The sequence below is a fragment of the Macaca mulatta genome, chromosome 10, assembly GCF_049350105.2.
Source record: "Macaca mulatta isolate MMU2019108-1 chromosome 10, T2T-MMU8v2.0, whole genome shotgun sequence".
In the NCBI taxonomy this organism is placed as follows: Eukaryota; Metazoa; Chordata; class Mammalia; order Primates; family Cercopithecidae; genus Macaca; species Macaca mulatta.
Window position 1 is genome coordinate 87,948,494 of NC_133415.1, and position 12,031 is coordinate 87,960,524.

Genomic DNA, 12,031 nt, shown 5'->3' on the forward strand with positions numbered 1-12,031 from the left:
AAGAAAGAAAAGAAAAGAAAAAGAAATACCCAATTCTTTCACAGAAAATATATTCTTATTTGCTGGCGGGGAAAGGGGTGGTTGGTAGATGGGAAAAGGGTGCTTTCTTTGCTGATATCCAAAGCGGACACTTTCTCTGCCTATTTGATGATACAAAACTAGCCCTACCACACCAGGCTAAGGGAGAGAAGAGGATCTGTGTCCCACAGAATTCCCCCTATTAGCCTACCTGCCCCATAGCCCCCTAACTCTGCTGCTAATCAATTGTGCCAGGTCAGGAAGAAGGAAACTAGAGGGAAAGAAGAAGCCTAATAGATTGAAAATCCCCTCAGCAAACATTTATTGAGAGCCTTATAATGGTTAGTGTCTACTGAATTAAACTTACTAGTGTTAAGAAAAATTATCTGAAACATGTTACTAAGGTAAAAAGATGATCATGTGGCCAGGCGCGGTGGCTCAAGCCTGTAATCCCAGCACTTTGGGAGGCCGAGACGGGCGGATCACGAGGTCAGGAGATCGAGACCATCCTGGCTAACACGGTGAAACCCCGTCTCTACTAAAAAATACAAAAAACTAGCCGGGCGAGGTGGCGGGCACCTGTAGTCCCAGCTACTTGGGAGGCTGAGAGAGGAGAATGGCGTAAACCTGGGAGGCAGAGCTTGCAGTGAGCTGAGATCTGGCCACTGCACTCCAGCCTGGGCGACAGAGCGAGACTCCTTCTCAAAAAAAAAAAAAAAAAAAAAAAAAAGATGATTGTGTGACTTTTTGCTGTCATGATAAAGCATTGACTAGCAAGTCTACTTATCATCTATCCCTGAAGAGAAACGTGACACTATTTACATAATTAATTAGGGCCCAGACATTGTACAATTCTATAAAGTAATAAGATGTAACACTTTCCTTTCCTGTGTAGTAGAGAAGATAATCCCAAAGGTTATGATACTACTACTCTGTAGGACATTAACCCATTTAGTATTTAATTTAGCAATCTTACTTCAATATTTTTCTTTTCCATTGACTATAAAAATTCCAGTTCTTTTTTCTTTCTTTTGAGACAGGGTCTCACATTGTTGCCCAGGCTGGAGTGCAGTGGTTCGAACACGGCTCACTACAGTCTTGACCTCCCACATCCCAGGCTCAAGTGATCTTGCCTCGGTCCCTCAAGTAGCTGGGACTACATGCATGTGCCACCATGCCCAGCTAATTTTTGTATCTTTTCATATAGACAGGGTTTTGCCATGTTGTGCAGGCTGGTCTGGAACTCCTGGCTAAGCAATCCACCCACCTTGGCCTCCCAAAGTGCTGGGATTACAGGTGTAATCCCACTGTGCCCAGCCCAAACTCTAGTTCTTATATTCTGTTTTGAACTGGCTTTGTCATCCTGCTAGTCCCCTCATTAATGAGTTAAATGAAACTCTGACCCATGCTCACTGTCTATTTCAATGAGAATTGTGGAGGTTTTTTTGGTTTTGGTTTTGGTTTTTTTTTGAGACAGAGTCTCACTCTGTTGCCCAGGCTGGAGTGCAGTGGTGTGATCTTGGCTTACTGCCTCCCAGGTTCAAATGATTCTTTTGCCTCAGCCTCCCAAGTAGCTGGGAATACAGGCACCCACCACCATTCCCAGCTAATTTTTGTATTTTTAGTAGAGATGGGGTTTCATCATGTTGGCCAGACTGGTCTCGAACTCCTGACCTCAAGTGATCCACCCACTTCAGCCTCCCAAAGTGCTGAGATTTACAGGAGTGAGCCACTGCACCTGGCCAATAATTACATTTTTAACATGCTGATAATTATCCCTGACACTAAGTGTCAGACCCTGGATTAAGTAATTTATAGATCCATGAAACTACTTTGAGATAGTTTTTTTGTCCCCATTTTCCAGATGAGAAAGTGAAGGCACAAAAAGATAAAAGAATTTTGTCAGTGCCAGTTTTGTGCCAGGAGCTTTACTAAGTTACAGTTTTTTCTCCTTCCCTGGGAGTCCTGTTTATCTATTCATTGATTAAAAAAAAATCTATTGAGCACTTATGATGTGCCAAATACTCTGCTAAGCTGGTAATATAGAACTTTAAAACACATTCTCTGCCCTCTTATGGCTTTTGGTGTAGAAGACAGACGCATAAATAGACAATTATCATTTAAAGAAGTAAAGGAGGAAAACTCTCCAAACCTATTCTGGTTTGGGGGCTGCCTGCAAAAAAAATTAAGTAATTAATTAATTAATTATTTTTTAAAAAATAAAAAAAACTAAGGGAAAGAGAGGGCTCCAGTAGAACAGAGGCAACATCTAACCCTGGCTTGTGGACATGAAGTCAGGGAAGGCTTCCTGTAGTAGGTGACACCTGAGTATTCTAATAGGAATTAGTAGGGCTGAAGAAGGTGGTGGGAAGAACCTCAATTCAAAATTTTGATTCTTTTGTGTATTAGGAAAGGCTCTTCTTCTGACTCCTGCTTACCTCCTCATATCACTTCTTCCTTCCTATCACCTACTCCTATTTGGCCATACTTAAGTATTACTGCCTTCTCAAGTACTTTCTCCTTTCCTATTATATTCTTTTGTACCTTCTTCACCCTGTACTTGAAACAACTTTTTCCTCATCCCTACTTGCCACTTAGGCATTATCGGGGTTTTTTGTTGTTGTTGTTTTTGTTTGTTTGTTTTTGAGACAGGGTCTTGCTCTGTCACCCAGGATGGAGTCCAGTGGTGCACTGCAGTCTCAGCCTCCTGGGCTCAAGTGATCCTCCCACCTCAGCCTCCCGAGTTGCTGGGACTACAGGCACGCATCACCATGCCTGGCTAATTTTTGTATTTTTTCAGAGCCCAGACGAACTCCTGGGCTCAAGCAATCCTCCTGCCTCAGCCTCCCAACGTGCTGGGATTACAGGTGTGAGCCACTGTACCCAGCCTGAAAAGCATTCCTTTTTAAACCAGGAAAATGGCAAGAATATTCTCTTATATTCTCTATCACTTTTTTTTTTTTTTTTTTTTTTTTTTTTTTTGAGACAGAGTCTTGCTCTGTCGCCCAGGCTGGGGTGCAGTGGCCGGATCTCAGCTCACTGCAAGCTCCGCCTCCCGGGTTCACGCCATTCTCCTGCCTCAGCCTCCCGAGTAGCTGGGACTACAGGCGCCCGCCACCTCGCCCGGCTAGTTTTTTGTATTTTTTAGTAGAGACGGGGTTTCACTGTGTTAGCCAGGATGGTCTCGATCTCCTGACCTCGTGATCCGCCCGTCTCGGCCTCCCAAAGTGCTGGGATTACAGGCTTGAGCCACCGCGCCCGGCCACTTTTTTTTTTTTTTTGGAGACAAGAGTCTTGCTCTGTTGCCCAGGCTAGAGTGCAGTGGCACGATCTCGGCTCACTGCAGCCTCTGCCTCTTGGGTTCAAACGATTCTCCTGCCTCAGCCTCCTGAGTAGCTGGGATTATAGGCATTCACCACCACACCCGGCTAATTTTTGTATTTTTAGTACAGATGGGGTTTCACCATATTGGCCAGGCTGATTTCAAACTCCTGGCTTCAAGTGATCCACCCACCTCAGACTGCCAAAATGGTGGGATTTCAGGCGTGAGCCACTGTGCCTGGCCTTCTATTACTATTTCTGTTAAACATTGTACTAGAGGTTATAGCCAGAACAATAAGTTAAAAAGAAACAAACATAAAAATTAAAAAAGAATAAATAATCTGCATTATCTATTGGTGCTATGATTATGCATGTAGAACATCTAAAAGAGTCTAAAAATAATTATTATAACAAACAAGTTTATTAAGATTGCTAGACACAAAACTAATGCAACAAAATCATCAGTACTTCTATATGCTGAGAATAAGCAGTTAGACCATGAGATTTTAAAAATATATTATTTGCAATAATATTTTTAAAATATGAAGAACTTGGCTGGGTGCAGTGGCTCATGCCTGTAATCCCAGCACTTTGGGAGGCCAAGGTGGGCAGATCACTTGAGGTCAGGAGTTCGAGACCAGTCTGGCCAACATGGTGAAACCCTGTCTCTACTAAAAATATAATTAGCCTAGTGTGGTGGTGTGTGCTTTTAACCCCAGCTACTCTGGAGGCTGAGGCAGGAAAATCGCTTGAATCTGGGAGGTGGAAGTTGCAGTGAGCCAAGACTGTGCTACTGCACTTCAGCCTGGGCAACAGAGCAAGACTCTGTCTCAAAATATATACATATGTATGTATATATGAAGAGTTTATAGGGGAAAATTTAACAGAGGATGGGCCATATGTTCAGAGAGAAAATCATAAAACTCTGAGAGATATCAAAGAAGCTGTAAACAAAATATACCGTATCATGCACTGGATGATTCAATATTGTGAAGATACCAATTATTCCCAGTCATTTACATGCTAAATGCAATACCAACCAAAATTTCATCAACTTGATAAAAAAAGATTCCAAAATTTAGGTGTAGACGTTCAAATATTCAAAAATAGCCAAGACACTCTTGAAGAACAAAGAGGGAAGACTTGATCTACAAGAAATAAAGACATTATGAAATAATATTAATTGAGGGCCGGGCACTGTGGCTCACGCCTGTAATCTCAGCACTTTGGGAGGCCGAGGCGGGTGGATCACCTGAGGTCAGGAGTTCGCGACCAGCCTGACCAACATGGAGAAACCCCGTCTCTACTAAAAACACAAAATTAGCCAGGCATGGTGGCGCATGCCTGTATTCCCAGCTACTTGGGAGGCTGAGGCAGGAGAATCACTTGAACCTGGGAAGCGGAGGTTGTGATGAGCTGAGATTACGCCATTGCACTCCAGCCTGGGCAACAAGAGTGAAACTCCATCTCAAAAAAAAAACATTAAAAAAAAAAAAGAAATAATACTAATTGAGATAATGAGCATTGGTGCAGGGTGAGACAACTGGGCCACTGAAACAGAATAGACATATTTACTATAAGTCAGAGATACCACTGCAGATCAGTAAGGAAAGGCCAACTTTTGATAACTGGTTCTGGGACAGTGGATATCCATTAAAAGAAACTAATCTTGGCCGGGCGCGGTGGCTCAAGCCTGTAATACCAGCACTTTGGGAGGCCGAGACGGGCGGATCACGAGGTCAGGAGATCGAGACCATCCTGGCTAACACGGTGAAACCCCGTCTCTACTGAAAAAAAATACAAAAAACTAGCCGAGTGAGGTGGCAGGCGCCTGTAGTCCCAGCTACTTGGGAGGCTGAGGCAGGAGAACGGTGTGAACCCGGGAGGCAGAGCTTGCAGTGAGCTGAGATCCAGCCACTGCACTCCAGCCTGGGTGATAGAGCGAGACTCCGTCTCAAAAAAAAAAAAAAAAAACAAAAACCTAATCTTGACCTCTACTTCATACCATGCCTCAAGGTGAAAGACAAAACTAAAAAGCTTTGAACATAAACAGAATATCTTCATGACCTTGGGGGTAGGGAAGGGTTGCTTAAATAAGGCACAAAAAGTACAAACCATAAAAGAATAAGTTGATAAATATAACCACCTTAAAATTAGGAACTTTTGTTTATCTGAAGACATGATAAAGAAAGTGCAAAGGGGCTGGGTGCGGTGGCTCATGCCTGTAATCCCAGCACTTCGGGAGGCTGAGGTGGGAGGATCACTTGAGCCCAGAAGTTTGAGACCAGTCTGGGCAGCATAGCAAGACCTCATCTCTACAAAAATAAGTTTAAAAAAAAAAAAAAAAACCTGCGAGGGTAAAACCACCTACTCAAGCCTCAGCCATGGCGGACACCCTTCGACACCTAGGTGGCATAGCCTGCTACACCCCTAGGTTCCTTGGTATAGCCTATTTCTCCTAGGCTACAAACCTGTAGAGCATGTTACTATACTGAATACTTTAAGCAATTGTAACACAACGGAAGTATTTGTGTATCTTAAGAAATCTAGGATTTGCTGGCAAGATGGCCGAATAGGAACAGCTCCGATCTGCGGCTCCCAGTAAGACTGATGCAGAAGGTGGGTGAGGTACCCGGTTTATCTCATTGGGACTGGTTGGGCAGTGGGTGCAGCCCACGGAGGGCAAGCTGAAGCAGGGTGGGGCATCACCTCACCCAGGAAGTACAAGGGGTCGGAGGATATCCCCCGCTAGTCAAGGGAAGCTGTGAGGGACTGTACCCTGAGGAACGGTGCACTCAAGCCCAGATATTGCGCTTTTCCCAAGATCTTCACAACCTGTAGACCAGGAGATTCCTTCTGGTGCCTACGCCACCAGGGCCCTGGGTTTCAAGCACAAAACTGGGCAGCCATTTGGGCAGACACCGAGTTAGCTGCTGCAGGAGTTTTTTTTTTTTTTTTTTTTTATACCCCAGTGGCACCTGGAACACCAACGAGACAGAATCGTTCACTCCGCAGGCTGGGAGCGGTGGCTCACGCCTATAATCCCAGCACTTTGGGAGGCCGAGGTGGGCGGATCACGAGGTCAGGAGGTCGAGACCAGCCTGGCCAACATGGTGAAACCCCGTCTCTACTAAAAATGTAAAAATTAGCCGGGCGTGGAGACGCGGACCTGTAATCCCAGCTATTCGGGAGGCTGGGTCAGGAGAATCGCTTGAACCCGGGAGGCAGGGGTTGCAGTGAGCAGAGAGGGCGCCACTGCACTCCAGCCTGGGCCACAGGGCGAGACTCAGTCTCAAAAAAAAAAAAAACCAGAATCGTTCACTCCGCTGGAAAGGGGGCTGAAGCCAGAGAGCCAAGTGGTCTGGCTCGGTGGGTCCCACCCCCACAGAGCTCAGCAAAGATCCACTGGCTTGAAATTCTCACTGCCAGCACAGCAGTCTGAGGTCGACCTGGGAGGCTTGAGCTTGGTAGTGGGAGGGGTGTCCGCCATTGCTGAGGCTTGAGTAGGTGGTTTTACCCTCACAGTGTAAACAAAGCCGCAGGGAAGTTCAAACTGGGCGGAGCCCACCGCAGCTCAGCAAGGTTGCTATGGCCAGATTGCCTATCTAGATTCCTCTCCTCTGGGCAGGGCATCTCTGAAAAAAAAGGCAGCAGCCCCAGTCAGGAACTTATAGATAAAATCCCTGGCCTGCACGGTGGCTCACGCCTGTAATCCCAGCACTTTGGGAGGCCGAGACGGGTGGAGCATTTGAAGTCAGGAGTTTGAGACTAGCCTGACTAACATGGTGAAACCCCATCTCTACTAAAATACAAAGAAAATTAGCCAGGCGTGGTGGCAGATGCCTGTAATCCCAGCTACTTGGGAGGCTGAGGGAGGAGAATTGCTTGAAGCCAGGAGGTGGAGGTTGCAGTAAGCCGAGATTGTGCCATTGCACTCCAGCCTGGGTGACAGAGTGCAATGTCTCAAAAAAAAAAAAAAAAAAACAAAAAACTCCCTGGGACAGAGCACCTGGGGGAAGGGGTGGCTTGGGCACGGCTTCAGCAGACTTAAACATCCCTGCCTGATGGCTCTGAAGAGAACTCCCAGGACAACATTTGAGCTCTGATAAGGGTCAGACTGCCTCCTCAAGTGGGTCCCTGACCCCTATGTATCCTGACTGGGAGACACCTCCCATAGGGACCAACAGACACCTCATGCAGGAGAGCTCTTGCTGGCATCTGATGGATGCCCCTCTGGGACGAAGCTTCCAGAGGAAGGAACAGGCAGCAGTCTTTGCTGTTCTGCAGTCTCCAGTGGTGATATCCAGGAAAACAGGCTCTGGAGTGGACCTCCAGCAAACTCCAGCAGACTTGGAGTAGAGGGGCCTGACAGCTAGAAGGAAAACTAACAAACAGAAAGGAATAACATCAACATTAACAAAAAGGACGTCCACTCAGAGACCCCATCCGAAAGTCACCAACATCAGAGACCAAAAGTAGAGAAACCAACGCAAAAGGGCTGAAAAATTCCAAAAACCAGAATGCCTCTTCTCCTCCAAAGGATCACAACTCCTTGCGAGCAAGGGAACAAAACTGGACAGAGAATGAGTTTGACGAATTGACAGAAGTAGGCTTCAGAAGGTGGGTAATAACAAACTCCTCTGAGCTAAAGGAGCATGTTCTAACCCAATGCCAGGAAGCTAAGAACCTTGAAAAGAGGTTAGATGAATTGCTGACCAGAATAATCAGTTTAGAGAAGAACATAAATGACCTGATGGAGCTGAAAAACACAGCACGAGAACTTCGTGAAGCATATGCAAGTATCAATAGCCGAATTGATCAAGAAGAAGAAAGGATAACAGAGATTGAAGATCAACTTAATGAAATAGAGAAGACAAGATTAGAGAAAAAAGAATGAAAAGAAACAAACAAAACCTCCAAGAAATATGGGACTATGGCTGGGCACGGTGGCTCAAGGCTGTAATCCCAGCACTTTGGAGGCCGAGACAGGCAGATCACGAGGTCAGGAGATCGAGACCATCCTGGCTAACACGGTGAAACCCCATCTCTACTAAAAAGTACAAAAAACTAGCTGGGCGAGGTGGCCAGCACCTGTAGTCCCAGCTACTTGGGAGGCTGAGGCAGGAGAATGGTGTGTACCCGGGAGGCGGAACTTGCAGTGAGCTGAGATCCGGCCACTGCACTCCAGCCTGGGCGACAGAGCGAGACTCCATCTCAAAAAAAAAACAAAAAAAAAATATGGGACTATGTGAAAAGACCAAATCTACGTTTGATTGGTGTACCTGAAAGTGACAGGGAGAATGGAATCAAGTTGGAAAACACTCTTCAGGATATTATCCAGGAGAACGTCCCCAACCTAGCAAGAGAGGCCAACATTCAAATTCAGGAAATGCAGAAAACACCACAAAATCAATGTGTAAAAATTACAAGCATTCCTATACAGACAAACAGAGCCAAATCATGAGTGAACTCCCCTTCACAATTGCTACAAAGAGAACAAAATACATAGGAATACAACTTACAAGGGATGTGAAAGACCTCTTCAAGGAGAATAACCACTGCTCAAGGAAATAAGAGAGAACAAAAATAAATGGAAAAACATTCCATGCTCATGGATAGGAAGAATCAATATAGTGAAAATGGCCATACTGCCCAAAGTAATTTATAGATTCAATGCTATTCCCATCAAGCTACCATTGACTTCCTTCACAGAATTGGAAAAAACTACTTTAAATTTCCTATGGAACCCAAAAAGAGCCCACATAGCCAAGACCTTCCTAAGCCAAAAGAACAAAGCTGGAGGCATCACGCTACCTGACTTCAAACTATATTACAAGGCTACAGTGACCAAAACAGTATGGTACTGGTACCAAAATAGAGATATGGACCAAATGGAACAGAACAGAGCCCTCAGAAATAATACCACACATCTACAACCATCTGATCTTTGACAAACCTGAAAAAATAAGAAATGGGGAAAGGATCCCCTATTTAATAAATGGTGCTGGGAAAACTGGCTAGCCATATATAGAAAGCTGAAACTGGATCCCTTCCTTACACCTTATACAAAAATTAACTCAAGATGGATTAAAGACTTAAATGTTGGACCTAAAACTATAAAAAACCTAGATGAAAACTTAGCAATACCATTCAGGACATAGGCACGGGCAAGGACTTCGTGTCTAAAACACCAAAAGCAATGGCAACAAAAGCCAAAATTGACAAATGGGATCTAATTAAACTAAAGGGCTTCTGCACAACAAAAGAAACTATCATCAGAGTGAACAGGCAACCTACAGAATAGGAGAAAATGTTTGCAATCTATCCACCTGACAAAGGGCTAATATCCAGAATCTACAAAGAACTTAAACAAATTTACAAGAAAAAAACAACGAGAACACATGGACACAGTGAGGGGAACATCACACACTGGGGTCTGTCAGGGGGTGGGGAGCTAGGGGAGGGATAGCATTAGGAGAAATACCTAATGTAGATGACGGGTTGATGGATGCAGCAAACCACCCTGACAAGTGTATACCTGCGTAACAAACCTGCACGTTCTGCATATGTACCCCAGAACTTAAAGTATAATAAAAATTAAAAAAAGAAATCTAAACATAGAAAAGGTACAGTAAAAATATGGTATAGTCGATTTTAAAAGGTATACCTGTAGAGTGTGTACTTCATGAATGGAGCTTGAAGGACTTGATGTTGCTCTGAGTGGGTCAGTGAGTGAGTGGTGAGCAAATGTGACGGCCTAAGACATTACCGTACACTACTGTAGACTTTATCAACACTGTTCACTTAGGCTGCACTAAATTTATGCAAAAATATTTTTCTTTCTTCAATAATAAATTAACCTTAGCTTACTGTAAAAAAAAAAAAATGTGAAAAGGTAATATTTATGTGTTCTGTGTTCAGGAAACCAGGAGGAATGGATTTTGCTGAAACTGGAATACATGGGTAGATAAGGCTAGAGAGATAGGCAGGAGCCAAGCCAACAATACCAGGCTACCACCAATTGCTGGGGTAGGCAAGAGCAGGCATCATCCTGGGTGTTTGGAGCTTCTTTTCATGTTCCCTAAGTTGGGGTGTGTTGGGGGGGATGATACAGGGAGAAATTCTGATTAAGACTTACATCTATTCCTTTGCCTTCTTTTCAAGAAGTCATACTTAATGTCCGTCCCTCCTGGACAGGGTCTGTTCTGTCTGCTGCTAAGCTCCTTTCTTATCTCTCTCACCTACTGAACATATACTGTGTTCTGGGAGCTTTGAATGCATCATCTTGTTTATCCTCATGAGATGGTCTAATAATGAAGAAAGCATGTTTTGGCATTCAACTCACCTGGGTGTGAGTCCCAGGTCTGCCTTTTACTAGCTGGATGTCTTTGAGCAGCTCAGTTCACTGTTCTGTGCTTCTGTGTCCTCATCTGCAAAATGGGAATGATGGCTATTTCTTCAGATTGCCCTCCCTCCCTTTTTTTCTCTCCCTCCCTCCCTTCCTTCCTTCCTCCCTCCCTCCTTCCCCCCCTTCTCTCCTTTCTTCTTTCTCTTTCTTTCTTTCTCTTTCTTTCTTTCTCTTTCTCTCTTTTTTTCTTTCCTTCTTTCTTTTTTCTCCTTCCTTCCCTCCTTCCTTCCTTCCTTCCTTTCTTCCTTCCTTCCTCTCTCTCTCTCTGTCTGTCTTTCAACAGGGTCTTGCTATATTACCCAGGCTGGTCTCAAACTCCTGGACTCAGGCAATCCTCCCAGCTTGGCCTCCCAAAGTGCTAGGATTACAGGCCTGAGCACCTGGCCCGGACTTTCTTCAGACTTTTCACAGGGTACTAGTGAGAAAAAAATACATGGACTCTGCTTACTTAATACTGTGACTGGCACATTACAAGCTCTTCGCACACGTTATTGCTATTATTCCACATCCTAAGGGGGAAGTGCCTTTGAAGGGTCCACGCTCTTTTGTTACCCAAATTGGGCCAGGTTGCTTAAACTGCCGTTCTCCAGTAGCTAAAAACGGGTGGGAGAGCCTGGTCCTCTGAAGTCCAGCTGGGCACACAGCCAGTCCCTGGCCCGTCCCTGCTCCTGCTGCCCTGGCAAGGCCTCCCTTACCCACTGGGGCTACACCAGCACTGGCCCCGGCTCAGCTTCCTGTCTCCCTTATCTTCCTCCAGCATGTGCTGTCTGGAGTAGGAAACACTACCGCTTGCTTCCCTCATTTCCCTTTGCTCAACAGGACCCTCATTTTTTAGGTCTCAGTCAAATCCCAGCTGCTGGCCTGGTGCCCACTCTGTGATTTTCTACACCTCAGCCACCCAGCCCAGATGCAGTGTAGGCCCTGGCTCCAATAGCAGCATTTCTCTTTTCTTCCCCACCCCCATCCCTGGGTTTAGAATGAGAAAATGCTCTCCCAACACTCTTATTTTCTCTGTTCCCCAGGGCCTCCATACTTCCATCCTTTTTTTTTTTGAGACAGAGTCTTGCTCTGTTGCTCAGGCTAGAGTGCAGTGGCAGGATCTTAGCTCACTGCAAGCTCCGCCTCCCAGGTTCAAGTGATTCTCCCACCTCAACCTCCTGAATAGCTGGGATTACAGGTGCACCACCATGCCCAGCTAATTTTTGTATTTTTAGTAGTTTTTACCATGTTGCCCAGGCTGATCTCAAACTCCTGACCTCAGGTGATCCATCCACCTTGGCCTCC

At 45.2% G+C, this 12,031-nt stretch overlaps 1 long non-coding RNA gene across 1 annotated transcript in view; it reads right to left on the reverse strand.

The window, feature by feature from the left end:
* The window catches only part of LOC107000422 (uncharacterized), an 86,733-nt gene that overhangs the window by 3,281 nt on the left and 71,421 nt on the right, over positions 1-12,031 (reverse strand). The window contains exon 2 of the long non-coding RNA XR_001447544.3: positions 10,685-10,769. This is a non-coding gene — a long non-coding RNA (uncharacterized LOC107000422). The remainder of the gene's footprint in view (positions 1-10,684; positions 10,770-12,031) is intronic.